Below are 27,861 nucleotides of genomic sequence, written 5' to 3'. Positions count from 1 at the left end.
CAAACACGAGCTGCTCGCTGCTGCGGGCTCCGGGTGCGAGCGCTGGAGCGAGCCCCGGCCGGAGCCGCAGCTATGGGCAGCTAGGGGGACCCGTGGCACCGCGCAGCCCTCCCCACGCGCGCGTGCACGCCCGCACACACGTGCACACTCACACAGGCGCGTGCACGCCCGCACACACTCACGCGCACACTCACACAGGCGCGTGCACACACGCGCGCGCGCACGCCCCGGGCACACTCACACTCGCGCGCGCCGGCCGGCTCTCCCACGCCGGCTGCAGGCTGCAGGCTGCAGGGTCGGGGCGGCGAGTCTCCGCCGCTGCCTGATTGCACCGCGTCCCTGCGGGCGGCTCGGCGCAGTAGGGCGCACGGAGGACGCGGGAGAGGTGAGTGGGGAGCCGCTCGGGGACCCCAAGGCGCAGCACAGGTGCCCCCCACCCCAGGCTCGCGCGCTTCCAGGTGCATTTGAAAGCGACGCCCGGACGGTGCCTGGGGCGGAGGGGGGGGGGGGTTGTTGCTTGTTTGGGGGGGATGGGGTGACGTGGAGGGCGCCTATCCTGGGAGGGTCGCTTCCTGCAAGGTGTCAGTCAGATGGGCCCTGCGGATAGCTGCACCCTCCCAGCTCGTAAACTTTCCTCCCGTGTCATTTGGGAAGCGTGGAGACAAAGGGGGCGTGGAGGTTCCCTCGGCCCGGCTGCACCCTCCTGGCGGCGTGCTGGCTGCAGCCCGAGGTCCTGAGCCGCGTGTGTGTGCGGGGCGGGGTGCTGTGCAGATGGCTGGTGCCAAGTCCTCTGGCCCCTGGCGGGGGTGGGGATATCTCACCCCCAGCTGTTAGCATCGCCTTTGATTTTCCATCAGGCGAGGGCACTTGCCACAGGCACCTCTCCTCACTCTCCCTCCACATACACACACACACACACACACACACACACACACGCACACACGCACACACGCACACACACGCACACACACACACCCCACCTTGGCCCTCGCCTTGTGCTGGTTGTCACCTGGAGAATTTCAGGGGGGTGGGGGGCAGCCTTTGGCTTTCATTCCTCGCCAAGTGCCAAAGGAGCCGGGGTGAGGTCGGGGTCAGCGCGGGGATGAGTGATGAGTTACTGAAAGCCTTGCCATCTTCGCCTCCTGGACAGGCGGGGCTCCAGGACCTCTCACCCCAGGGGAAGGTGCTGTCTACACTCGCACCCAGGCCGAGCACCTGGAGCTGAGCCGGCGGCCGCTGTGGCCAGCGGCTGCAAGCTGAGGAAGCTGTGGTTTCCTTTTTTGCCTTGGGATTTTATGACACGTTTCGACCAAGTGGAGGATTCAAGCTTTCTATTTTCTTTTTCTTCTTTGTGGGATATCTTGTTCCGTCTTTTTCGTCGAAGAGAACCTCTGGAGCCTGATACTTACCTAGCTGGCAGCTCTATGTATTTCCTGGGTCCCAGAGAAATGAGACCTCAGAACAGGATTGCCTAAAATGCCAGCACCCCCACCCCCTCTTTGGGGACAGCTCTTAGAGTGAGGGCAACCAGGAAAAAGCCTCGAATGGAATAGCCCTTTGAGACCGCAGAGTCTGATTCAGCATGTGAGGAGTCTAGGACTGGGACAAAGGGGAATGGAAAAGGAATAGCTTGGTGGTCCTTGAGGAGAGGGGCCAGTGATTAGAGGCGAATGAAGGCAGGAAGAGGTCACCTGTGAGCCAGGGTGCCCATAAACCACCACGACTGCATCTACCTCTTCCACTTTCCCTGTGGTTGAAGGCTTTTATTCTCCCTCTGGTTGGTAGGACTCTAATTCAAAGGTGTCTGGAATGTCATATCTGGAGCTTAAAGACTTGATTCTTCTTGGACGAACCTTTTAGCGCAATCACGCATGAGTTCTTGAAGTCTAGAAAGTGCCATGTGTGGGATTTTCTCCATGTTGATAGGAATTTGTAAGGTGTGTGTTTGTGTGTGTGTGTGTGAGAGAGAGAGAGAGAAGGTGGGGGGGGAGACAGGCCTGGGGGGGTATCTAGAGGCCAAAGTGATGGTGACTGAAGAAATTACTGGAAGCTTAGATGCAGTACTTGTGACCATGAATTGCCAAAGGCTCTTAACTCAAAGATGACAGGTGGTGGTCATCTCTTTGTCACTCTGGGAACTTAAAAACATTTTTAACAACATTTTTTAATTGCTTTGAAGTGGAAGAAAGCCATCTATGCATGAGTTTAATTGACAAAGTTCATGTATGAGAGATTGATAAGTTCACATAGTCAAAGGGAAAGTTTTTGAGAAAGAAGAGAAAGGGGCCTGAAAATTCACATTTGAATCTAAACCATTGTGAGGCCTGGAAACCTGTCCCATAGAATCCCCCAGGTTATTGTTTTACTTTTAAGTCTCCTTAGTGATAATAATGGTTTAGTCGCCAGCATCACCATATGCTCAGCGGAGCAGTGATCTTCAATCTCCCTCTTTCTCACATTAAAAATAAAATATTTTTATAAAAAAGTTTTAAAAAATTAAAATGGGGGAAATAAACAGGCAAGTTGGGGAAGGGATGGGTATTGTTAAAGCATCTTTGCTCTTCTGATTTTTACAAAGCACTAAGTAAGATAAACATCTGAATTCTTAAAAAAAAAACAACCAACTTGTGAAATAGAAACATTTCTAGAAATATTTTCAAGTTGAAATTGGCACAGAGAGGGATTAAATATAATTGTCAGCCTATGTCATTTTTTAATTTCATCGTTTTTGCAAAAACTTGGAAATAAAAGATTATGTTTTTGCTTTTTACTAGAACTCAGGATTTTTTTTGTTTCTTATGTCGCTTCTTCTAAATCTGTAAGTTCAGTTCATATTGATGATATTCAAATATTACTTACAAGTAATTATTGATCTCTATCTCTGTTTAGCAGTGGGGGAGTCATTTAAAATGTATAAATAGCTCTGACCCTTAGAGAGCTCATGTCTGGTTGTAAATATATCGTTAACCTGTGTGATGTAATCAGAGAATAGGGTATCTGTGTAGTATATCTGCTCCCTGACACATTCTGTACACTTTATCCTCTACTCTGAGTTTTCTGGACATTCAGAAGATTTGCATTAGCACTGATGTACTGGAGATCAGAGACATAAAAACAAGGAAGTATAAAAAGTATCACAGCTATCAAAAAAGGGCTATTTAGCTAAGTAGAATGCAGTCTGATTTACTGATATAATTCTAGGGTGTATCAAGTGTCAGTAGTACAGACATGCATGTCATTTCTTGTGGAGAAATTGAGCAGATGATTTATAGATATAGACACACAATTTGTGTGCTTCTAGGGTTATAGCTGAAATTGGGTTCCTGCACAACTCCACATTTCCCAATGGCCTTTTTTTTTTGTTTTTGAATGTTGAGAGACAGAGGGAGGGAGGGAGGGAGGGAGAGAGAGAGAGAGAGAGAGAGAGAGAGAGAGAATCACTTGTAAGCACTGCTCCACCTCTTCTGAAGCTTCCCCCTTGCAGGAGGGAACTGGGACTTGAACTCAGGCTTTCACACATGGTAATTAGTATGGTCTACCTTGTGTATCATCAAGCAGTCGTGTGTGTGTGTGTGTGTGTGTGTGTGTGTGTGTGTGTGTGTGTGGTCTTTGATCAGGTAGAGAAGTATAGAAAGGACATTTCAAGCAGAGAAAAGAAGTGATCATACCTATGCTTTAAGGTAGCTATACGCTTAGCTCATGATGCTAACACACAGGTCAGCAACATGGATAAGGGCCAGCCAAGCAACTCTATCACAGCTTATGCCAGAGAGGAAGTGTTTGGGTGGAGATACGCCCAGAGGTCTATGAAATCTCAAACAGAAGATGTCCTGACAAAGAAGAAGAGGATCCAGGCTTCTCAGGGAGGTTGACATGAGTTAAGTCTTGAAATAAAAAGAATAGAAGGACTTTCTAGGCAGGAAAAGAAACCAAAAACCCCATTATGAGAACTGGAAGTAGTTCTCTCTGCTTGCAGTGAAAGGTGTGTGTCTGTGGAAGAGCAAACCACACCGGAGGGACCAGCAGAGGGCCCCATGCACGGCAAACATGAGGGCAGAAGAGAGCCAGTTCTGTTCAAAGTCTTGGAGTGAGTTTGGAGACTGGGAAGTTGAAGATAGGTTCAGATTGGCCTTAGAGAAAGACGGCTGTAGGCCCTAGCCCCCACCTGCAAGAGGAGAGCCTCACGAGTGGTGAAGCAATGCCACAGGTCTCTCTCTCTTTCTCTCTCTCTCTCTGTGCCTGTCTATCTCCCCCCCGCCCCCAGATTTCTGCCTGTCTCTATCAAATAAGTAAAGGTAATGAGAGAGAGAGAGAGAGACAGGGAGCGAGGGAGAGAGGGAGTTGTGACTACAGCGTGGAGGTGAGACCGGAGATAGCTAGCTTATTGTGCAAACAGGTGTGAATGTGGCAAGGATGGTAGCTGTAGGAGTGCAAAGGAGGAGGCAAAGCCGGGAAGCCGGTGAACTCCTGCTCTCAGAAGGGCCTCCTGTGTGCTCCCACACTGCTCCCCACTTTCCTGGCATTCCCTTGTGTGATTCTCTTTCCTGTATTTTGAGAGAGGTAGTCACAGCTACAGCTCTCCCTTTTAAAAAAGTATTTATTTAGGTGATTGGGCGGTAGAGCAGCAGGTTAGGAGAACATGGCGCAAAGCACAAGGACCGGCATAAGGATCCCGGTTCGAGCCCCCAGCTCCCCACCTGCAGGGGAGTCGCTTCACAGGCGGTGAAGCAGGTCTGCAGGTGTCTGTCTTTCTCTCTCTCTCTCTGTCTTCCCCTCCTCTCTCCATTTCTCTCTGTCCTGTCCAACAATGAACAATATCAACAATGGCAATAATAATGACTACAACGAGGCTACAACAACAAAGGCAACAGAAAGGGGGGAAAATGACCTCCAGGAGCGGTGGATTCATGGTGCAGGCACCGAGCCCAGCAATAACCCTGGAGGAGGAAAAAAAATTATTTATTTTAATGGAGAGATCTAGAGACGGGGGGGGGAGAGAGAGAGAGAGAGACCGACCAGAGCACTGCTCAGCCATGGCTTATGGCGGTGCTAGAGATTGAAGCTGGGACATCAGAGCCTCAGGTGTGAAAGACCATTATGCTGTCTCCCCAGCCTATCACAGTGGCATCTCCTGTGTTCCTTGAGGTCTTGGTATAGAGACTCAGTAAATACTCGTTTACTTAGTGATTAAGTCAGTGAATAAAAACTCCAGCCTTGATGTAATTAGTGGTGAAACTAGTTGAAACTAAGTCAGGACTTCTGTTTTTCCAAAGTCATCAACCTTGGGGGCTAGAGGGATGGAGTGGGGGGGGCGTGTCCTTGACAGAATGACAATACATCTTTGAAGATCTGTCCCATGAAGTGTCAACGAGGAGAAGGCATTGTGGGCCCCAGCACCACCTGGAAGGTACCTGGCAGTGGAGGCAGTTTGGATCCTGTGCTCTTTCCCTTTCTCTGGTTCTCTGCACCACTCTCTGAATCCAAAAGCAAAAGCAAAAGCAAAAGCAACAGCAACAGCTACAGCAACAGCAACAGCAACAGCAAAAATAATCATTGTAACATCACTCCCTTTCTGTCTTTCTTTCTTTCATTCTTTCTTTTTTGTTTGGTCTGCTGACTGATGCTTCACCCCATTGGGTCTCCATTGTTCCTGGTAGACTTTATTTGCTTTTAATTTCAGTTAGAGACACAGAAAGACCTTGAGAGGGAGAGAGAGAAGGGGCAGCACTACAGGACCCCGCCCTCGTTCATGGAGCTGCCCTGAAACTCTTGATAGTGCTGCTATGTTTCTTTAAGCCCTCCACATTTCTTGGTAAATGCTTAGATTAAGTCTGTGATTTTGTGGTCTCCTGCACCTTCTATCCGCTGCTTAGGATGTGACACCAACCATCTGGCTTGTCTGTGAAATCACTGCCCACTAGAATCCAAACTATTACTTTCCTGGGTGAGCCAGTGCTACCCCCATATGTCTGCAAAATAATGTTGAGCCTTCTGCTTGCCTCAGCTAACCACCCTCCCCATCCCTCTGCCATCATTTCCCCAGATTTGAAGTATCTTTGATACTCCTTTTTCTTCCCCTGCGGTCAACCTGATGATTCCTATATCTGTATTCATTATGGTATTTCATTTTAGGATCTTAAGATCAGATTTTGATATCCTTGCACCTAATATATATATAACTGAAGATAGGTGGTCTGGATTTTATCCTGAGGTTCCAAGATGCTATGCGATTTCTAAATGAAATCTTGTGTCTTTTTTGCACCTGCGTTATCACTGGGGCTTGGTGCTGACACTCCATATCCACCACTCCCAGTGGTCATTATTTTCCTTTTTCTTTCTAATTTATATGAAATAGGATAGAGAAAAGTTGAGAGAGGACTCCCATAGAGAAAGGGAGAGAGATAGCCAGCTGCAGACCTGAACTGTGGAGGGCTTAAAGAAACAGGCATCACCATATATCCAGAAGAAGATGAACCAGAATGAGTGCCAAAGGACAAGGTAATTATAATGAAAGTGGTGAGACTTCACTCCACCTTCAAGTGGCTCCTTTCCCTGTCTGATAGCTCAGGCACTGAGACAGATTCCAACAGTCTGTCCACAGTTACCTAGCTAGGAAATAGGGAGGTCAGGTCTCCAAGCCCATCGTAATAATCCTGCAAAGTGGCACCCTCATCAAAGGTCTAAGTTATGGAGATGATGTTACAAGTGTGGAGAGGTTGACATGATTGAAAACTGCAAGGTTACTCCAAAAGCTAAATGTGAAAAGGAGTTCCCGGCGATGCTTAAGAAAGTCACTTTGGGAGTCGGGCGGTAGCACAGCGGGTTAAGCGCAGGTGGCATAAAGCGCAAGGACCGGCGTGAGGATCCAGGTTCGACTCCCCACCTACAGGGGGGTCACGTCACAGGTGGTCAAACAGGTCTGCAGGTGTCTGTCTTTCTCTCCCCTTCTCTGTCTTCCCCTCCTCTCTCTCCGTTTTTCTCTGTCCTATTCAGCAACGACAACATCAATAACTACAACAATAAAAACAACAGGGGCAACAAGAAGGGAATAAGTAAATATTTAAAAAAAATTAAAAAATAGAAAGTGATTATATAGGGCTGGATGACGGAGCCCCTAGTAGAGAACTCTCATCACAGTGAACCCAGGCTCAAGTCCCTGGTTTCCACCTGCAGGGCGAAAGCTTCTCGAGCTGTGAAACAGTGCTGCAGGTCTCTATCTATCTCTATCTCTCCTTCCCCTCTCCGTTTCTTTCTGTCTCTTTCAAAAAATAATATATATATATATTTATTTATTTATTTATTTTGCCTCCAGGGTTATCGCTGGGGCTCAGTGCCTGCACTATGAATCCACTGCTCCTGGAGGCCATTCTTTACTGATTTTATTGCCTTTGTTGTTGTTATTATTGTGATTGTTGTTTGATAGCAAAGAAAGACATCGAGAGAGGAGGGGAAGACAGAGAGGGGGACAGAAAGATAGATACCTACGGACCTGCTTCACTGCTTGTGGGCTCCAACCCTGATCCTTACGCTGGTCCTTGTGCTTCGTGCCGTGTGCTCTTAACTCAGTGTGCCACCGCCTGGTTCCCAATAAATACATATTTTAAGAGAAAGCAGTTTTAGTGCAGTGGTGTGCTCAGAAGCCTTAATTCAGGGAGTCCAGTGAAGAATGGAGGGTTAGACAATCTCCAGGGTAGAACCTGCCAGTCATTTATGAAGTCAGGCAGGGAAAGAGTTCTGGGGGCCATGGAGAAAAGGCACTGTGGACCCCAAATGCAGTCTGCATCAAGGAGGGCCAGATGTAAAGAGCTAGTGGCTTAGGAGAACAAAAGGTTTGGGAGATGCCAGCAGGGGGGTAGGAAAGGGAGGAAGGAAACCTGCCTCTTTCCAGGAGCATGGGAAGGGAGGTCAGGGGATGTGAGGCTTGCTGCTTTCCCTAGAATGTGTGACTGAGGTGATTATTGAAGCCCAGAGACTTCAGATCCTGAATATGTAAGGGAACTTCTGAGTGTCGTCCGCTAAGGGTGTCATGTGGGTGTGCAGAAGGATGAGACTTGCCCAAGTTGCAAGGTGACTAGGGTTCCTCCACTTACCTCACCTGTGACTAGGAGCTCCAAGCCGTGTTGTGTTCACGACAAAGCAGGCACTCTCCTGGGTGAGCTATCCCATCAGCCCCACAGAGCATCTTTGCAGCTGATGCGCACATTGTTTTCAGGGAATTTAACTACCTGAATTAATTATAGAACCTCTCTGCTGCTGAGGGACGTAAGCTCCAAGTATCTCAGATGTGAGCTTGCCAACATCCTCTGAAAAGTGAAACGGCTCCTATCTTTATGGAGACGTTCACTGTACATTCTCAAATGGAATCCCAGTGTAGGCGACAGGTGGTGATGCATGGTCATACGTGTTATCATACCCAAGGATCTGGGTTTAACCCCCTCCACCCAGTCCTGACCTGTGAGGGAAACTTTATGCTTGGTGAAGCAATGCTGCAGGTGTTTCTCTTTCTCTCTCCCTCTCTGCCTCCCCTGTCTCTCTCAATATCTACAAGGCAAGAACTGGAATCCAAGTCTATCCATGACCTAGTGCTCTTTGCTTGGTATTTAGCCATATACTTGTCTAGTTTCTTTATAACCAGTAATTTTTTTTCCTGCCTCCAGGGTAAGTTGGGGCTAGGTGCCTGCACTATGAATCCATTGCTCCCAGAGGCCATTTTTTTTTCCATTTTGTTGCCCCTGTTGTTATTACTGTTATTGATGCCATAGCTGTTGTTGTTGTTGGATAGGACAAAGAGAAATCGAGAGGGGGGGAAGACAGAAAGGGGGAGAGAAAGAGAGACACCTGTAGACCTGTTTCACCACTTGTGAGGCGACCCCCCTGAGAACTGGGATTCTTACACTGGTCCTTGAGCTTCGCGTCATGTGCACTTAACCTGCTGCGTTACCGCCCAGAGCCCAGTGATCTTTTTAATATTTTATCTATCCTAATTTTATTTCAGCCATACTAAACACATTATAGTTTTGTAGCTGAGGTTTTTCTTTCTTTCATTTTTCATCTTTAAGTCTCTAGCCTGACTGTCTCTTCTCTCTAGAATCCCATCTTAGCCTTCCTTTGCCCTATACATCTGTTCTACAGGTCAGAATCCCTTCCTAGGGATAATGGTCTGACTTTCTAGCAGTAAGATTGACTTCTCTTTCTATAAATTCATGTAGTTTCCGACTTTGTGTTTCAACACCTAATCAAGCTCTTTTTAAAATAATATTTGTTTTTGAAAGGATTTTTAAATTACCTTTATTTGTTTATCGGATAGAGACAGCCAGACATTAAGAGGGAAGGAGAAGACAGACAGAGAAAGAGAGAGAGAGAGAGAGACCTACGGCTCTGCTTCCCCACTTGTGAAGCTTTCCCCCTGCAGGTGGGGACCGGGGCCTCAAACTCGGGTCCTTGTGCACTGTAATGTGTGCAGTCAACCAGGTATGTCACCACCTGGCCCCATAAAACTCTTTTATAGCTACTTTTCTTTTTCCTTATCTTTGTTTCTTTTCTTTCCTTTTTTAAAACTTTTTTTAAATTAGTGATTTCATAATGATTGACTAGACTGTGGGATAAGAGGGGTACAATTCCATATAGTTCCCAACCATTGAAGCTCTCCATTGAAGCTTCCGTATTCTTTATCCCTCTGGGAGTAGGAACCAAAGATCTTTATGGGGTGCAGAAGGTGGGAGGTCTGTCTTCTGTAACTGCTTCTCTGCTGGATGGGGGATCCATACCCCCAGTTACAGCTACCTTTTTATAGTGGCCACAAAGTAGCGGCACAGTAAACATCTTGGATTGAGTGACTAACTGAATGCATCTTGTTCTTTTTATGTCATAAAGATCCCTTAATAATGCAATTTTTGCTTATAGAAATTCATGGAACTGTTAAGTTCAAAAGTTTACTGGGAGTTTTGCATCCAGACACTCACAGGGGAAACAAGATGAGGAAATGGAGCCAGAGAAGGTCAGTGATTCGCCAGAAGCTATAAAACTAAGACAAGACAGAACTGAGGCCAGAATTCCAGTCTCCTGATTTTCTGTGCCAGGCTACCCAAGGAAGAGATCTAAAAAGGCCAGGGCTGTGCAAAGGCAGGCTGGGTTCCTGACTTCATGCCAAATGATGACTTTAAAAAAATTTTTTTTACTGGTGATTTAATATTGATTTACAAAATGACATTTCAACAGGGGTATAATTCCACACCATTCCCACCACCGGAGTTCTGAATCCTCGATCCTCCCTTGCAAACCACAGTGGTTGCGGACATGGCTTAACTATCGTCTCTACATCTCTCTGTCTATGTTTAGACATAGTGCCCCTTTTTCTTCCAGGTCCTGTCCTCTCTTCCCATCCAAGCCACACATGACCCTAGTACTACATCCAGATGCCCCTCCCTTTTCCCGCCTCTCTCTTTCTGGGTCCTGATGGAGCTAGAGCCCTCTTATCCTCTCCCTCCAATCACTTCTCCCCTACTGGGAGAAGACTGTTTTGGGGGTTCAGAAAGTAGGAGTTCTGGCTTCTGTAATTGCTTTTCAGCTGGACGTGGGTGTTGACAGGTGGATCCACACCCCCAACCTGTTTCTGTCTTTCCCTAGTGGTGGAGGGCTCTGGGGAGGGGAGGTTCCAGGACACATGGGTGAGGTCGTCCGCCCAGGGAAGTCAGGATGGCATCATGGCAGCATTTGCAACTTGGTGTCAGGATATAAAGCGAGATAAAACAGTTAATGAACAGGAACCAAAAATATGAACAGAGCAGATGAAATTAGGGATCTTAGTGTGGAAAGAAGCTAGGAAGTCCATTTTAGTCATGTTTCTAGGGGCCCACAACTATGGTAGTTTTTGCTTGAGTTTGATGAAAAGCTGACAATTCACTTACCCTGATTCTTTACATAAATTCTGATGTTTTAGAGAATATTTTTTATTTTGATGACTGAGTTTTTATAGCAGCTGGTTATGTTATTGTATAAGTCTCATTTACCTTCTAATCTTCTAATCTCAGCGATACTTCTTCTTCTAATCTCAGCGATACTTTTTCTACAGAATAGGAGGGAGGATATGTCCTGGCTTTCAAACAATGACCTGAGAATGCAATTACAGTGTGTTGTAAGGACCCTGATTGACAGTATCTAGTCAACACTGTGGTACACACTATTAAGAAAGTTATGACAGCCAATGAGAAAGTATGACAGCCAATGGACCACAAAAAAGGGGGCAAGAACAGCTATGCTCATATCTTGATTGATCCTCTGAGTGCTAAGTTGTTGGGATATTGTGCAGAGGATCAATCAATCAAGAGCACTTAATGATTATCAACACCTGTGCACCCAAAGAGAGGCCATCTAAATACAGCAAACATCTACTGAAAGAGCTACAGCAATGTATTAACAGCAACACAGTCATAGTAGGGGACTTCCGCACCCCACTCTCACAACTTAACAGATCATCCAGGCAGAAAATCAACAAAGAAACAAAGGAGCTAAATGAAGAGATAGATAAACTAGAACTATTGGATATTTTCAGAGTGAAAATGGTGATTTCACCATTTTCAGCCCATCTTGGATGGAGCTTAAAGAAATCATGTTAAGCAAAATAAGTCAGAAACAGAAGGATGAATATGGGATGATCTCACTCACAGGCAGAAGCTGAAAAACAAGATCAGAAGAGAAAACACTCAGCAGAACCTGGACTGGAGTTGGTGTATTGCACCAAAGTCAAAGACTCTGGGGTGGGTGGGTAGGTGGGGGTAGGGGGGTGAGTTCAGGCCTTGGAACAGGATGGCAGAGGACCTAGTGGGGGTTATATTGTTGTGTGGAAAAATGAGAAATATTATGCATGCAAAAACTATTGTATTTACTGTAGACTATAAAACATTAACCCCCCAATAAAGAAATAGAAAAAAAAAAGGGTAAAATAAAAGCCTTATGACCTTGTTGGTCTGCCAATAAGCACAACAATTTTATTGTAAAAGCAGGACCCAAGGAGAAAGGGAAAGTTTATAAGAATGCTTTCTTCTTTTTTTTTTTAATGACTAACATCCATTTTTCATATACATATACACAGGTTCCAGGTGGTGGCACACCTGGTTGAGTGCACATTGCAGTGCATGTACATATACATAGGTACGTATACACATGTACTTGCGTAGATACAGATACAGAGGGCTGGGTTGTGGCACAGGTGGTTGAGTGCACATGTTACAATGTGCAAGGACTCAGGTTCGAGCCTCCAGTCCCCACCTGCAGGTGTAAAGCTTCACCAGTAGTGAAGCAGAGCTGCAGGTGTCTCTCTTCCTTTCTATCTCCCTCTTCCTGCTTGATTTCTGACTGTCTCTAGCCAATAAATGAATAAAGATAATTTAAAAACTTGGCTGTTTCTACTTCAATAAAAAACAAAAACGGAAAAGTACCTCAGTGGAATAAAAAAAAGAAGGGAAAAAAAAGGATACTACTATCAAGTATAGAAGGAAATATATACATATATTATTTCATTATTTATTTCTGCATCATGATGAAATAGGTATTAATTTCTTCACCTGACAGCTGAGTAAACCACACATTGCAATGTATAATAGCTTTTTATTATACAAATATATTTTATTTTGGCTAGAGAAAGAAGTTGAAAGGAAAGGGGAAGGTGGAAGGAAGGAGAGAGAGAGAGAGAGAGACTGCAACACTACTTTACCACTTATGCAGCTTCCATCCTGCAAGTGGGAACTGGGGCTTTGAACCTGGGACCTTATGCACTGTAATGTGTGTGTTCAACCAGGTGCACCATCACCTGGCCCTGAATAGCTCATTCAAGCTCTCAAGTGTAGAGCAATGCCTGGGTTCAAAGTCCATGCGCATCCCGCTTTACATTGTTCCTTAAAGACTTCCAGCTTAAAGACTTCCAGTGACAGATCACCCCGTCTGTCCTTTCTTGCCATTGTTGAAGCCTTGGGTGCGGAGCAGTAGTACTTTGTTAGGGTTAGGTTAGCTGGATGGGCAGACAGCAGGCAGCTCCCTTCCCAGTTGTAATCCCTCCCTCTACGTTGCTGCTAACCGTAACTTTTCCTGTTCATCAATAACAACAGAAAGCAAAGATGTGCAACGGAAGTAAATACCCTTCTGTGTGAATGTCATTTTTTTCCGTGACACTTAGGCACATATTTGATATGACTTCCATTATGCTAGAAAGACCTTTGCTTTGGGCATCATGACATCAAGTGTTCTAGAAGCGTTCATAGACACAAACGGAAAAAAAAAAGTGACCGTAATTACTGGAGCAAATCCGTCACAATGAGGGATAATGTATTTGTATGGCTGGTGGTCAAGGGCTTCCAGGATACTCTTTCTATTGACATTTCTGATGAGTAGCATGGAGCAGTGATCCATCCGTGCCCACCCCACCCCCAACCCTCCATTTTAAATTCAGTGAAATCTGTAATCAAGTGGAATAAGATATAATTAATACGAAATAAAATCTGGTGGAGAGGAATGCTGTTCAGCTTCGAGCTTGACAAGCTGAGCAAGCTTTATTATTAGTGCCGTCTTCCTGCCTTAGATAGCTGTTGCTTCCAGGCAAACCCACACACTTAAACGCTCTAATAATCAGCCCACAGCTTTCTCTCCTGAGGGGTCACAGGGGCTGAAATAAAGTAAGACCTTTTCATTCACACTTGTATGACCTAGGAAAAATCATTGTGTGTGTGTGTGTGTGTGTGTGTGTGTGTGTAGCAGCACAAAAACAAGACAATGACTCTAAGCTTCAGAAAACCTTTTGAACTTAGTATTTAAAAATTTTTATTAAAATTATTTATTGGATAGAGACAGCCAGGAATTGAAAGGGTAGGGGGAGATAAAAGAGGGAGGGGAGAGAAAGAGAGGGACCTGAAGCGCTGCTTCACCACTGGCAAAGCTTTCCCCCTGCAGGTGGATGCCAGAGGCTCGAAGCTGGATCTCTGAGCATTGTAACATGTGCACTCAACCAGGTGTGCCACCACCCAGCCCCCTGGACTAGTATTTTATTTACTTTTTGTTTGTTTATTTGTTTGTTTATTTGCCTCCAGGATTATCACTGGGACTTGGTACTTGAACTATAAGTCCACTGCTCCTGGAGGTCATCTTTTTTCCCCATTATTGTTGTTACTGATATTGTTGTTGGATAGGACAGAGAAATTTAGGGAGCAGGGGAGTATAGAGAGAGGGAGATAAAGACACCTGCAAACCTCCTTTACCACTTGTGAAGCGACCCCCCTGCAGGTGGGGAGCTGGGGGTTCAAACCAGAATCCTTGCAGTTCATGCCATGTGTGCTTAACCTGGTGCATTACCACCTAGCTCCCATATTTTTAATTATCTTTTATTTACTTATTGGGTAGAGACAGCCAGAAATCGAAAGGGAAGGGGGAGAACGAGAGGGAGAGAGACAGAGAGACACCTGTAGCTCTGCTTCACCACTCGCAAAGCTTTCCCCCTGCAGGTGGAGACCAGAGGCTAGAACACAGGTCCTTTTGCATTGTGAGTTGTGCGCTCAACCAGGTGTGCCACCACCGGAACTTAGTATTTTACATATCACATGTGACATAAGAAATTCCTCATGAGTATAGTTTAGAACGATTAGAATGATTTTTCAATAAAAAAAGGGAAGCCAATTTTACATCTACTATTTTATACAAAATACAAAGGTGTGAGACTAAAAGTCAGTCCGATTTTGGCCCTCGCCTCTTTCCCAGAAAACCACTATCCATAGCTGGGCTTAACTCTCCTCCAACATTTTGGACCCATTGGCACTTACAGATATATTCCGTTTTCTATTTTAAAAAGGGTTTAGACTTTCTTCATTTATTATGTACTTTTAGTTACAGTTGCAAGTGAAAGCCATTTCTTTAGTAAGCATGTGGTAAATATTGCTCTTGTGCCGAAGATATGAATACACTTCCCATCCTAAACTGGAGGTCTCTGCCGGCCACCTGTCCTCATGTATATTTTGCACATACAGCTGTGACATGAGCACATGCGTCTAGGAGCTGCCCAGTTCAGGACTTCCTTCTCTTTCTGGCAAGAGATAAAATGAAGGGGGACTTAATTTGAACATCGTGAACAATCTTGATTCACAGAATTGCCGAAAGGGATAGTCTATTCCAGTTGTCTTATTCTGTAAAGATTTGCAGAAAATTGAGGTTCCTTGAAGTTGGAATCCTTAGCCAGTGTCACATCGCTGGTCATTGGGGATTCTGGAGCGGCAGGTTGGCTTCTGGCCTATGATGTTAGCACTGATTCCTTTGTACCTGACTGTAAAAGAACCCTTAGACTGGAGGAGAGAATTCGGTACCCACTTCATCAACACAAGCTTGAGCAATGACTCCCTAGCACTTTGGATCTCAGGCTTTATGTGAATACCTCCCACAGGCTGCTGCAGAAAATGTCCCCCTAGCCCCCTACCCTCAACCCCTCCTGCACACTCACCACCACTCTGGCTCCATCTTCCCTTGACATAGCCTATAAATCGTTGTAGTCATTTTATCGTAATGCATTTATCTTGTCTGTGTGTCCCTCTTAATATAGAGTCTTTAAAGTGGAGCTTATTGAAACCCAGCCTAGTGTGATCACACAATCTTTCTGGATGACTCACCTGTTCCCAAGCTGTATCATCTATAGCTTTTGAGTCAGATTTTTTTTTTTTACTCAAGACTTTCCTCCTCCCCATGTGTATATACTGAGCTCTTTTTACTATTGATGGCGTTTCGGATGAAAGAGTTTTGCTCTTTTCTTCTTGGGAATTCTTCAATATTCCTTACTTGCTACCAGAAACCCTCCTGTTACTGTTTTGGTAATGGCTTCCATGTTCTTGGATCACTGTTGAGCAGGGGAAGCTACAGAGACCCTCAAATGCTTTACCCACATGAAACATGATGCACAGGGTCTCTTGTCTTTTAGCCAGAAAATGGATGTTTGTCGTCTGTTCCTGCTTTGTCTCACCGGCGTCCATGCTTTAATTTGTATCAGCAACACACCATCCCTCCTTTTATTTTCCTTTCTCAGTAGTCCATGCAACCATTATATTCATACTATGATATCACTTCGATGTCTCTCCTCATTCATGTTTTTTTTTTACCCTGCTTACAAATTCTAGCCAACCCTAAAGCTGGAAATATGTTATTCCTTACCATAAAAAGCTGGCTATTTGTGTTTTATGATTGTATTTATGCTGCCAGGGAGGTGGGTCAGTGGGTAGAGCCCAGACGTGCATGGTTTCTGTGCCCAGTATTGCATTTGTTAGGATATTTCAGCGATGACTCTTTAGTCACTATCAGGCCACCCCATCAGCTGGGGACCTAATCGGGGAATCCGGAGATTCCCAAACAGACATGATGGGCCTAGACCTTGAATAAATCCCTCTCTCCGTTATTACTGGTCATTTCTATCAGGAACAAGATAATAAGACCCCTTTGTGGGCCACCATAGGACCTTGCCCTCAACTTGGATCAACAATGGTAGAGAATGTTCCATCCTCCGAAGGGAGAATAGACAACATAGTCTAGGCTACACCTGAGGAAGATGGGTCCTGATACTGGGGCAGTTTGGAATGTTCTTACTCATGACCACAGAATGCAAGCTCAGATCTAGAGGGATGCAGAGGTCACACAGTCTCCTAAGCTGAATATGGGCACCAGATCACATCAAATCAGTGGGGTTTACAGTCAACAATATTTATACCCCTTTCCCATATTAGGGAGCTACTCTCTTCCCTGACCCAGCTTTCCAGTCTTTTTTCCAGCCATGACATCATCTTCCCAGACAATATCAGATTTCAGGCTCAGGGGAAAAAATAAAAAGAAAAAAAAACTAGTATAGCCACAGGCCCTTTGGAATATAACTAAAATATGCCTACTGGCTATCTACAAAATGGAGGATACCCCCCCCCCCCCCAACTCTTCACCTACACTATTCTGGCCTTTAGGTCCATGATTGGAAGAATTTGTTTGGCTTTGTATGTTAACTCTCTTCTCAACCATCAGGTTCCAGATACTAGCATGATGCCCACCAGACTTCCCTGGACAGACAGCCCCACCAATATATCCTACAGCTCCGCTTCCCCAGATCCCTGCCCCACTAGGGAAAGAGAGAGACAGCCTGGGAATATGGATCGACCTGCCAGTGCCCATGTTCAGTGGGAAAGCAATTACAGAAGCCAAACCTTCCACCTTCTGCATCCCACAATGACCCTGGGTCCATACTCCCAGAGGGATAGAGAATAGGAAAGCTACCAGGGGAAGGGAGGGGATACAGAGTTCTGGTGGTGGGAATTGTGTGGAGTTGTATCCCTCTTATCCTATGGTTTAGTCAGTGTTTCCTTTTTATAAATAAAAAATGAATTAAAAAAGGATAAACCCATGTTCTCTCTCTCCCTCTCTCACTAATTTGATAAATGGATATATAAAACTAGATTACTAACAGTCATGGTGTGGGTTAATTTCATTTCCAAATACATCTAAGACTAGATTGTGCTGATTGCCTTCTTTCTACCTTTGAGTAATCTTTGCATTCCTTGTTCTTTTGGTCTTCCTTGACTGCTGTCAAGGGTTTCTTTGTCTTTGGCTTCTGACTTTGACTGAGATGCTACTATAAGCTTGTTAGGATTTAGGATTTGCTAGGTGGACATTCAGTTTACAGATCACCCTCCATTTCATGTCTGCTGATTGAGCCTATCTGTCATTTGCCCCCATATTCCATTTACCATGCTTGGAAGTCATTTGGCTGAACTTCATCCCTTCTTCCTACGTGTCTTGAGAAGTATGTCAGAAGAAATGTGCAGAGGAACTGGTCCTTAAATAGATCATTACTCACAGGGAAAAATGCCAATTGATCTTGTCCTGTGTCCAAGAAAGCATCAGGGCTCCTGAAAAGCAAAGTCAAAAATGATACTGAGCTTACGATTTCATTGTGAAGATAAAAGGTGTGGTGATAAACAGCTGGATTCCTGAGGGTTTTAAGTGTGCCAAGCCTGCCCAGAGCTAGTTGAAAGGTACAGGAGTTCTAGAGTCCTGGGTGTATACTTCTTCCCATTAAGTCTCAGAAAACACATTACTTTGACATGCCAGGCTGTCCTGGAGAAAATAGTGCTCACAAAATGAGATCCTAATGAATCAGATACCCCATTTCAAAAAAAAAAAAAGGGCTTTATTTTTCCTAAGGTAAAATGTGGAGGGAGATGTGATGTAGTCTCATCCTTAGAATCATTGATTTTATAATAGGAAACATGCACATCTCCTAATGCATTTGGCATCGAATGTTCATACTTTAGTAGCCACAAATCCTCAGAGGCCCAGAAAGATTTGTAGTGCTTATTTCTTGGGGGCTGGGCAGTGGTATACCTGATTCAGCTCACGTTACATGGGTGCAAGCCCTTTAGTTACCTGAAGGAGGGGAAGATTCACAAATGGTGGAGGACACTGCACTGCTCCCCTCTCAATTTCTCTCTGTCCTGTCAAATTTTTAAAAAGGGAAAAATAGCTACTGGGAGCAGTGAATTTATCATATAGGCACTGGGGCCCAGCAGTCACCCTGGTGGCAAAATCAGTCAATCAATTATATAAGCAGGAAGAGATAGAATGCTCACTGAACCTTTTTTCTCCTGCGCCCCCCCTTGCCCCCCGCCCAGTGCCATGGCCTTCCCACATGGTATTGGGGCTTGAACTTGGGTCAGATGCAATGCCAAAGCACAAGCCCTACCAGCTGAATTATCTTCTGGCTCCAGCTGACTCACTTTTAACTGAGGCTCATTCTACTAAACTGTCTGACAAGAAGACTGCCTACCCGACAGTTGCCTGTATTTATTTTCTCACAAATACTTCTAAATCAGGACTGGGTGGTGTGACATACACATTACTGTGTGCAAGAACTTGGGTTCAAACCCCTGATCATTACCAGCAGTGGGAAAGCTTCACAGGCGGAGAAGCAGGACTTCAGGTCTCTCTCTCTCTCTGTCTCTCTCTCCCTCCTCTCTCAATTTATCTCTGTCTATCCAATAATAAATATATGAGCAACAACAACAAAATATATATATTTTTGCCTCCAGGGTTATGCTGGGGCTTGGTGCTCCTCCTCCACTGCTCCTGGAGGCCATTTTTTCCCTTGTGTTGTTCTTGCTGTTTATTATTGTTATTGTTATTACTATTATTGTTGTTATTACTGTCATTGTTGTTGGATGGGACAGAGAGAAATCGAGGGAGGACGGGAAGACAGAGAAAGGGAGAGAAAGGCAGACACCTTCAGGCCTGCTTGTGAAGTGACCCCACTGCAGGTGGGCTCGTACCTGAGACGCGCCATGTATGCTTAACCCGCTGAGCTACTGCCAGGCCCCCAAACTGAATACTTCTAAATCAGTGTTAAAAAGATATTAGTACTTGAAGTCTTTGATCAGTCTGGTGAAAGTAAAAGGACAGGATAGAAACAAAACAAAACAGAGGACTGGATGGTGGTGCACTTGGTTGACTGAACACATTACAGTACATAAGGACCCAGGTTCAAGCCCCTGTCCCCACCTGCTGGGCGAAAGCTTCACAAGTGCTGAAGTAGAGCTGCAGGTGTCTCTTGAGCTGTCCACCTCTTTATCTCCTTCCCTATAAATTTCTCTCTGTCCTATCAAATAATATATATATATATATCCTTTAGAAACAAAACAAGGGGCTAGGTGGTGGCACACCTAGGTGAGTGCACATGTTACTATGCACAAGGAACCAGGTTCGAGCCCTCGGTCCTCACCTACAGGGGGAAGGCTTTGTGAGTGGTGAAGCAGGGCTGTAAATGTCTCTCTGTCTCTCTTCGTCTCTTGATTTCTGACGGTCTCTATCAAATAAAGATAATAAAAATTTGTAAAGAAAAAAAAACAAAATAGAAACCTACTTTTAATCCATTTTTGAGGCTTTCTTTAAGAAGAGCCCAGACTCATGTACTAAACCGTCTGAGTGCATCTCACCCTTCATGTCACACAGAACTTCCAAAGCTTTATTCACTTCCATAAATCTGTATCCTACACTCCCCACATCAGCTCCTGGCACCTCCCTTATCTAATCACAGGAACCAGAAGCCCAGATCTCCTGCTGGAACCTCCCTGTCCATCATTTCCTTTCCAGACAGTCACCAAGCCCTCCATACTCTGTCTCCTAAATGTCTATGATATTGATTTCATATTTCCCCAGCCCCACTCCCTGAGGAGTAATTTATGCTCTTCCTGCTTGAATCATTACACTCTGCTTTCTATCAATTCCTCTGCCACCACACTCTACCGTGCTAATGCCTCCAGCATTGTCTCTCTCTCTCTCTCAAAAAAAAAAAAAATCAATTTCATGACCAACATTCCTTGAAATTCCATGTCCTTTGTAGAATCTTCATTTCCTTTAACAATTGTCTAGATAAATAAATGAGATGCTGTGTGTGTGCTGAATAAATGAATGAGAGTATAAATCAATAAGTGAATCAATGGTCACAAAAGAAGTATTCCTGTGTGCCTTGATTTGCAAGTTACTGGACAGACAACATGAAGTGTGGTCTAGGTTTAATCCTAAGTATCTTGGGTAGCAAGCTGAGAAAATAGAATTTTAATATATAAGAAATCAGGAGCACATGTGGCCAATGCTACTTCAAATAATCTCCAAGAGGAGAAATATAAAACCCTGCTTATCGTTTATTTATAACATGTGACACACACACACATGTCTATAGTCATCTTCAGTGATTCTCTGCTCTACTATGTCTTTTTTAGATAGAAACAAAGACACACACACACACACACACACACACACACACCAAAGCACTAAAACTTCCTCCAGTGCTGTGTGGGTTCTGGGTTCAAACCTGGTATGAACACACGACAGAGCAATGCACTACACTATCCAAGTGGACTCTTTTGCCATCCCAGTAATATTTTTAATGTTACAGACGATTAGCTTGCATGTTCTTATTCATGCTCAATCACAGTGTCCTAATGAAAACCCTGACAGTCTGAATTCTAAATTCAAAAGGCTTCAATTTGCCCCGTGGCAATTTCCAGGCCCTTCTCACACATTCTGTTCTTTAGACACACAGCCTTTGACCTGTATTAGAAAATGGTCTGAGTGGGGACCGAGGCGGTAGCACAGCGGGTTAAGCGCAGGTGGCGCAAAGTTCAAGGACCCGTGTGGGGATCCCGGTTCTTGCCCTTGGCTCCCCACCTGCAGGGGAGTCACTTCACAGGTGGTGAAGTAGGTCTGCAGGTGTCTGTCTTTCTCTCCCCTCTCTGTCTTCCCCTCCTCTCGATTTCTCTCTGTCCTATCTGACAACAACAATAATAACTACAACAATAAGGGCAACAAACGGGAATAAATAGATAAATAAATAAATAAATGTTTAAAAAAAAGAAAATGGTTTGAGCAGCATCTCTGACGTCTATTGATGATACAGCCAATTGGAGCAAACTCCAAAATGCTTTTGGTGTACTGGAATCCAGCTGCAATCTTTTCTGCTGGACTTTCCCCCTCTGTACTGGACTTTTCCCCCTCTTGTATTCAGTGGTGCTTTTTTTGTCTTTTTTCTTTCTTTCTTCACAAACCCACTTACCATCTTTTAGACAGGATTTGTTTTTCACTAAGACTTAGTGCTTACTATCCAGCGCCCTATCATCGCCAAGGTTATTGAAAAATGATTTCTTCAGTACATTTCGCTCGCACCAGCCACTGAAGTCCTGGCCTATCAAAATATGGGGAGAATTATAAATAAGCAGAGAAATAAATAAATAAAAGGAGGCTCCTTTGTTTCAAGTGTCTGACTCCTGCTGTGCTGCAGACCTTTTCCTGGAGAGTTTGCTGTGTCAGCCAAATGTGAAGTGGAGAGAAAGGGAATTGAGGAAGGCCATTAAAAGCTGAACCAGCAGGAACCCCAGAAGGACAGCCAACCTCAGGTCCCACTGCAAGAACGAGGCAGGAAAGGCCTGCAGCCCATGTGAAGTGGAGGCCCCCTTTCCTTTGCTCCTCTGTAATGTAAGCACCTTGTGATTGGTTCAGACACAAAGGATTCCGTGTGGACTGTTTCATTGGCTGTTCAGTTTCTACCATTGGGACTCACTCTGAGTTAAAAACCAATGGACTTTCCAGATAAAGAGGAGAGATGAAGAGGTTATCATTGGAATCATTGTTGTTGTTGTTGTTGTTTTTGTTCACACTTCAAGTAAGATTGGGTTCTATTTTTTCTGGAAAATTTTCTGTGGTCTGTAACACCCTTGTTTTGAGCTTTTATGCTAATGATCAGAAAGTGATCTGAAGATTTTCATCCTCCCCCTCCTATGTTAATCCAGAAACCATCCTTTTGGTGCCCACCTGGTAGATGCAAATTTGTAATAGCAAGTAACAGGCTGAACTTTGTTGCATCTTTTTTTTTTCCTTTTCATTCTAATGGTTCCTAATCCTCCAGCTATGACAGTTGTGTTTGTCTTTCTGAAAGTAGTTTGGTGAAGTGTGTATATCAAGTAAATAAGAACCCAGCCAGTTAATTCTTATAGAACTGAATTACCTACTCTGATATCAAGTGGCCACTTTGCACTTACTTATAGTTTTGAATAACCTTACATATCGTTGCCTTTGATACTCTGTTTCAGGTCTTATAAAATCATATACATAGATGTTTTCACTATGCTCAGAGAGGCCCTTTATGCCATAATACAATTTTATGCTTTTTTCCCCTTGCACTACCTCATGTGGGAATTCTTAAGTTTATTGATCTGTCTTCGTGTGCAGGACCATATCACTCCACCTCCCACGGCATGCTGGCAAGGTGCAGTGAACAGCCTTAAGTACTTACGATTTCTCTTGCCAGTGGAAGCAATTAACTTCATCTCCATATTCAGCTGTCATGTAAAGCCACTGTTTTCTTAGACTGCATTTGCTTTAAAGCAAGCATTTTTGTTTACCATTTACATAATGTAAATTCCCCAAAGCTAACTATCTCCTCTATGTGTAGTTGGCAGCTTCCTATTGATGCCAATTATCAACATAAAAGCAGTAGTAATAACAGTTTCCATTTATTGAGTCACAGTGAGCCGCCAGACTCCTTGTCTTATACACACTGTATCATGTATCCTTTGCTATTCCAGGGAAGTCGAGCACTTCACTATATCCATAGCTTCCAGAGTCTTCAAGTGAAAAGAGAGGCCCAAAGAAGTTTGGTAAGCTAGTATGGGTTAAGTGTTAAGTGTTCAAATGCATAGTTTTCTGTCTCTCAAGCCCATGCTTTTTATCACTCTATTGTAGAGGCTTCAAAGGCACTCCATTCCTTCTCTCAGTTTACCTTGGGGCCAGGTGGTGGCGCACCTGGTTGAGCGAACATGTTACAGTGTGCAAGGACCAGGGTTCAAGCCCCTGGTTCCCACCTGCAAGGGGAAGCTTCACAAATGGTGAAGTAGTGCTGAAGGTGTCTCTGTCTCTCTCCCTCTCTATCACCCCCTTCCCTCTCAATTTCTGACTGTGTCTATCGAGTAAGTAAATAAAGATAATAAAAAATGTTAAAAAAAAGACATTTTATCTTAAATATTTTTAAACCTATATCCCTGTAGTTTTAACTATTGGACTTATTTTGACAGTTCTGTCTAAGAAAGTAGCTGTTCATTTTTCCAATGGATTACTTTTTCAGAGACATAACATCCCTGCTTGTTTCTGGAATTACATATTGAGTAATTGACCTACTGGGTGATGGCATAAAAGTGTTACTCACTTCTCGGAACCATATTCAATATAGATACTTTTTCAGTCTCTCTTCTTTGTCCAAGTATGTCAGTGGCTATGCCTTGGGTGGCTTTTGTTCCTCATTTCTTCTTTACTGGTCACTTGTCTTTATCAGACCTGAGCCCAGTCACACTCATAGCATCTTGTCTAAGACAAAGATCCCTTCAAGTCTGCGGCATGCCCAGATCATGTACAGATGAGGTCGTCTTATGGTATTAGAACAACTCAGTGGAGCAGGGGTAGATAGCATAATGGTTAAGCAAAGAGACACTCATGCCTGAGGTTCTGAAGTCCAAGGTTCAGACCCTCGCACCACAACAAGCCAGAGCTGAGCAGTGCTCTGGTAACACACACACACACACACACACACACACACACACACACACACACACACACATCTCAACTCAGTGACTGGCTGAGGAAAACTGTGGTTTGGGACAGCAGATAACCTCATTCCCAAGGGATTCCAAGACTTTTTTTTTTTTAATCATTCAGTGAATATTAGCTATCACCATTTATTTTAGATGCACTTTTCTTTTTTATTGATTTAATAATGATTGACAGGACTATTAATTAAAAGGGGTATAATTCCATACAGTTCCCATGAGGAAGCTGAGGTTTTATACCTAATATATATATGAATGTCAGGTATATATACCTGAATGTCTCAATTAGAATTAAAGCTAACATCAAATCAGAATTTCAGCCTTTATAGAAAATACCTGAACATAATCCATGATCAAAAAAATAAAAAGCCTACCTTTAGAATCCCATAGTAGGCCCTTAAGTTCCTAGTCAACTTTTGTTACCTATCTGTCTGTCTATCTATCTATCTGTCTGTCTATCTGTCTGTCTGTCTATCTATCTATCTATCTATCTATCTATCTATCTATCTATCTATCTATTTTGATAGAATAGAGATGAATTGTGAAGGGAAGGAGGAAGGAAGAGACAGAGAGAGAGAGAGAGAGAGATGTGGTACTGCCTAGTGGCTCCTGGAGCTTTCCCCTTCTAGGTCGGGCTGAGGGCTTGTGCCCATGTCCGTGAGGATGAGAGCATGCGTGCTCAACTGGATATGCCACTTCCCAACCCACTCTAGTCACCTTTTGATTTAGAAAATCTCTAAGGGAAGTAAAACTGTATTTTGACAGATGCCTCAGGGTCATTTAAGATTCATTCAGGGGACCAGATGGTGCTGTACATGGTTGAGTGCACAAGTTACCATGTTCAAAGACCCAGGTTCAAGCCCCTGGTCCTCACATGCAGTGGGGAAGCGTCACAAGTGGTGAAGCAGAGCTGTAGGTGTCTGTCTTTCGCACCCCCATTCTATCTTTCTTTTGCCTCTTTATTTCTCTCTGTCTCTATCCATTAAATTATTAACACACACACACACACACACATCTATATATGATTTAATTCTTCCTTTCTGTTTCCTGAAGGATTTGGTTGTTATTCCAGAAGACAATTTTTTAGTAAATGTTAGTGGACCATGAGCGTTTCTGTATCTGGTCCCTTGTGCTTATGTTTTCCCAAAGGTGAGTATCCAGTTAGATCTCTTTCCTCTTTCCCACCTTGGTGACTTGTCAGGATATTTAGGGAACAAACAGTAGCCCTCCTTCTTTCCCTGTAGCCTCCTTCTTTCCCTTTTGGATCATGTATCCCTTTAACTCATTTGAGGAAGCATAGAAAGAGAAGAAACCAGTTTCTCTCAGCCAGATAAGAAAAGAAGATTTCAGATACATATAAAATGAAGTAGGGAGTTATAGTGGTTCTCCTGTTCTAGTGCAAAGGTCTGGGCCACTTTACTTTCCAATGTTATAACCCTTTTTTCCCATTAACCAGAGTAGTCAGATCCCAGAGGAGGAGAAAGTAGGCAGTATTTCTTATATTATTGGCACATTTTTTCCCTCTCTCTTTCTCTCTTTCTTTCTCCCTCACTCTCCTTCTCCTCCCTTTTTCTTTTCTCTCTTCTCCTCTCCTCCCTTTTTTTTCTTTTCCTTTCTTTTCACACAGGAAGTACAGTGCAAATGACAGAGGTAATGACTGTGGCAAGGAGGTGCCACAGGTAAAAGGGAGCTGGAGGAGGCATGTGTGAACATGCATGAAGTATCACTTAGGGACCACCAGCCACACCTGAGTGAGACTGACGCTCTGTGCAGGTAGGTGGGTGGTGGGTTCTCCTTGAGATGGGGCAGGAACCAGTGGCGTTTGATTTATGACAGCTACTCTGATTTCATCCACGGGCAAAGTCTGAAGAAACTTGACCACTTCAGTCTGAATTGCAATCATCCCACCCTCATTACTAACAGGGGACATTCAAACACTTAAGAATGTGAGTCCAGTCTGGAACTAGGGGGAATAAGGTACTTCTTTGTCCTTTGTACTGTAGGCATAACAGCATTTTCAGTGTCATAATATACAGCATTGCATTCTATTGTTTAACATTTACATTGAACACTGAACGTATCAGTTACCTGTCACTAGTCAGTTGGGTAATGACCCCATGTTTACAAGAAAGGAAATATGCCCCCAAAACATAAACAGCTGCTCAGTTCATCACCACAACAGCTAAGCCAGTTCTAGGTACTATGCCAAGAAATTTGCATGCACTCCTTATTTATTTATTTTTGGGTAGAGACAGTGAGAAATTGAGAGGGAGGGGGAGAGAGGGAGAGACGTCTGCAGCCCTGCTTTGCTGCTTGTGAAGCCTCCCTGTGGGGAGCAGGGGCTTGAACCCAGGTCCTTGCGAATAGTAATGTGTGCACTCAACTAAGTGTGCCACCACCTAGCCCCTGCGCTCTTTTAATTCTCAAGATTACTTGATAAAAAAGTAGAGTTACGGGGGTCGGGCAGTAGGGCAGCATGTTAAGCGCACATTGTGCAAAGCATAAGGACTGGCGTAAGGATCTCAGTTCGAGCCCCTGGATCCCTACCTGCAGGAGGGTCGCTTCACAAGTAGTGAAGCAGGTCTGCAGGTGTCTATCTTTCTCTCCCCCTCTCTGTCTTCCCCTCCTCTCTACATTTCTCTCTGTCCTAGCCAACAACAACAACAACAACATCAGCATCAACAATAACAACAACAAGGACAACAAAATGGGAAAAAATGGCCTCTAGGAGCAGTGGATTTATAGTGCAGGCACCGAGCCCCAGCAATAACCCTGGAGGGAAAGAATTAAAAAAATAAAAAAACTTAAAATAAAAAAATAAAAAAGAGAAAAAGAAAAAATGTATTTTTATTATTTCCTTGCTATTAATGAATAAGTTAAGACCTAAAATGTTAATTAAATTGCTCAAACAATTTAATTAACAGCTAACAGACAGCTAACAGACAGCTGAGTCAGGGATTAAGCTCATACCTACCTCATTGTAGAGTACATGCTACCATACTCTGACTATTCTGGGGAAGACTGACTGGAAGTCAGATTTTACAATTAACTGTAAAATGACGTCTATCTTTTTTACCTCCTGAAGAGTCTTTCATTATATATAAGGCAGATGTCCTCTTATGTAATATGTGTGTGTGTGTGTGTGTGTGTGTGTGTGAGAGAGAGAGAGAGAGAGATAGAGAGAGAGGTTTTCATTAATTTGCATCAAATGGAAGCATCTAATTCCCCATGGGTTCATTTATCATTTTCACTAATTTGAATATCAAAGCATTTCCTTGTTTGTACACACTGAAGAATGAGTACTCTAAAAAGAGACAAAAGCATCTCTCTGAGAAAGGTTCTGGTAAGTTTTTATGACTAAATCATAGTTTGTATAAACCATTCAGGGTCTGTGTGTAACAAGTTAAATTTATGAATTAAAAGTCTGCTGATTCATCAGCCACCTGCCTGCGAAAGACTTTGCAGACAGTATGTAGACGTGCCTGCTACGGTTGCAGGGAGAAGGCAGACGCACTGGCAGAAAGTAATGAGATACAGTGTAAAAGCATTTAGAGAGCCCTTGTTATACAGTATATGGACTACAAGCTCTCTATTCTGCAGCAAAGTTGGAGGGTCTTTACCTCCATCTGGTTTCCTCTCACAGTAGTTTGTCATTTTAGAGCTGACATACATGTATTGAGGTAATACTGTCATTTATTTTTTAAAAAAAACA

At 44.0% G+C, this 27,861-nt stretch overlaps 1 protein-coding gene across 3 annotated transcripts in view; it reads left to right on the top strand.

Annotated features, from left to right (window-relative positions):
* Window positions 1-259: 259 nt before the first annotated feature.
* PLPPR1 (phospholipid phosphatase related 1) overlaps window positions 260-27,861 on the top strand; it is a 287,997-nt gene continuing 260,395 nt past the window's right edge. For all 3 annotated transcript variants that reach the window (XM_060199088.1, XM_060199087.1, XM_060199085.1), the window contains exon 1: window positions 260-385. The gene's annotated coding sequence lies outside the window, so the exon portion shown is untranslated. The remainder of the gene's footprint in view (window positions 386-27,861) is intronic.

The sequence above is a fragment of the Erinaceus europaeus genome, chromosome 10, assembly GCF_950295315.1.
Source record: "Erinaceus europaeus chromosome 10, mEriEur2.1, whole genome shotgun sequence".
Lineage (NCBI taxonomy): Eukaryota > Metazoa > Chordata > Mammalia > Eulipotyphla > Erinaceidae > Erinaceus > Erinaceus europaeus.
Note: the sequence above shows the minus strand (reverse complement) of the source record. Positions and strands in the feature narration are given on the sequence as shown.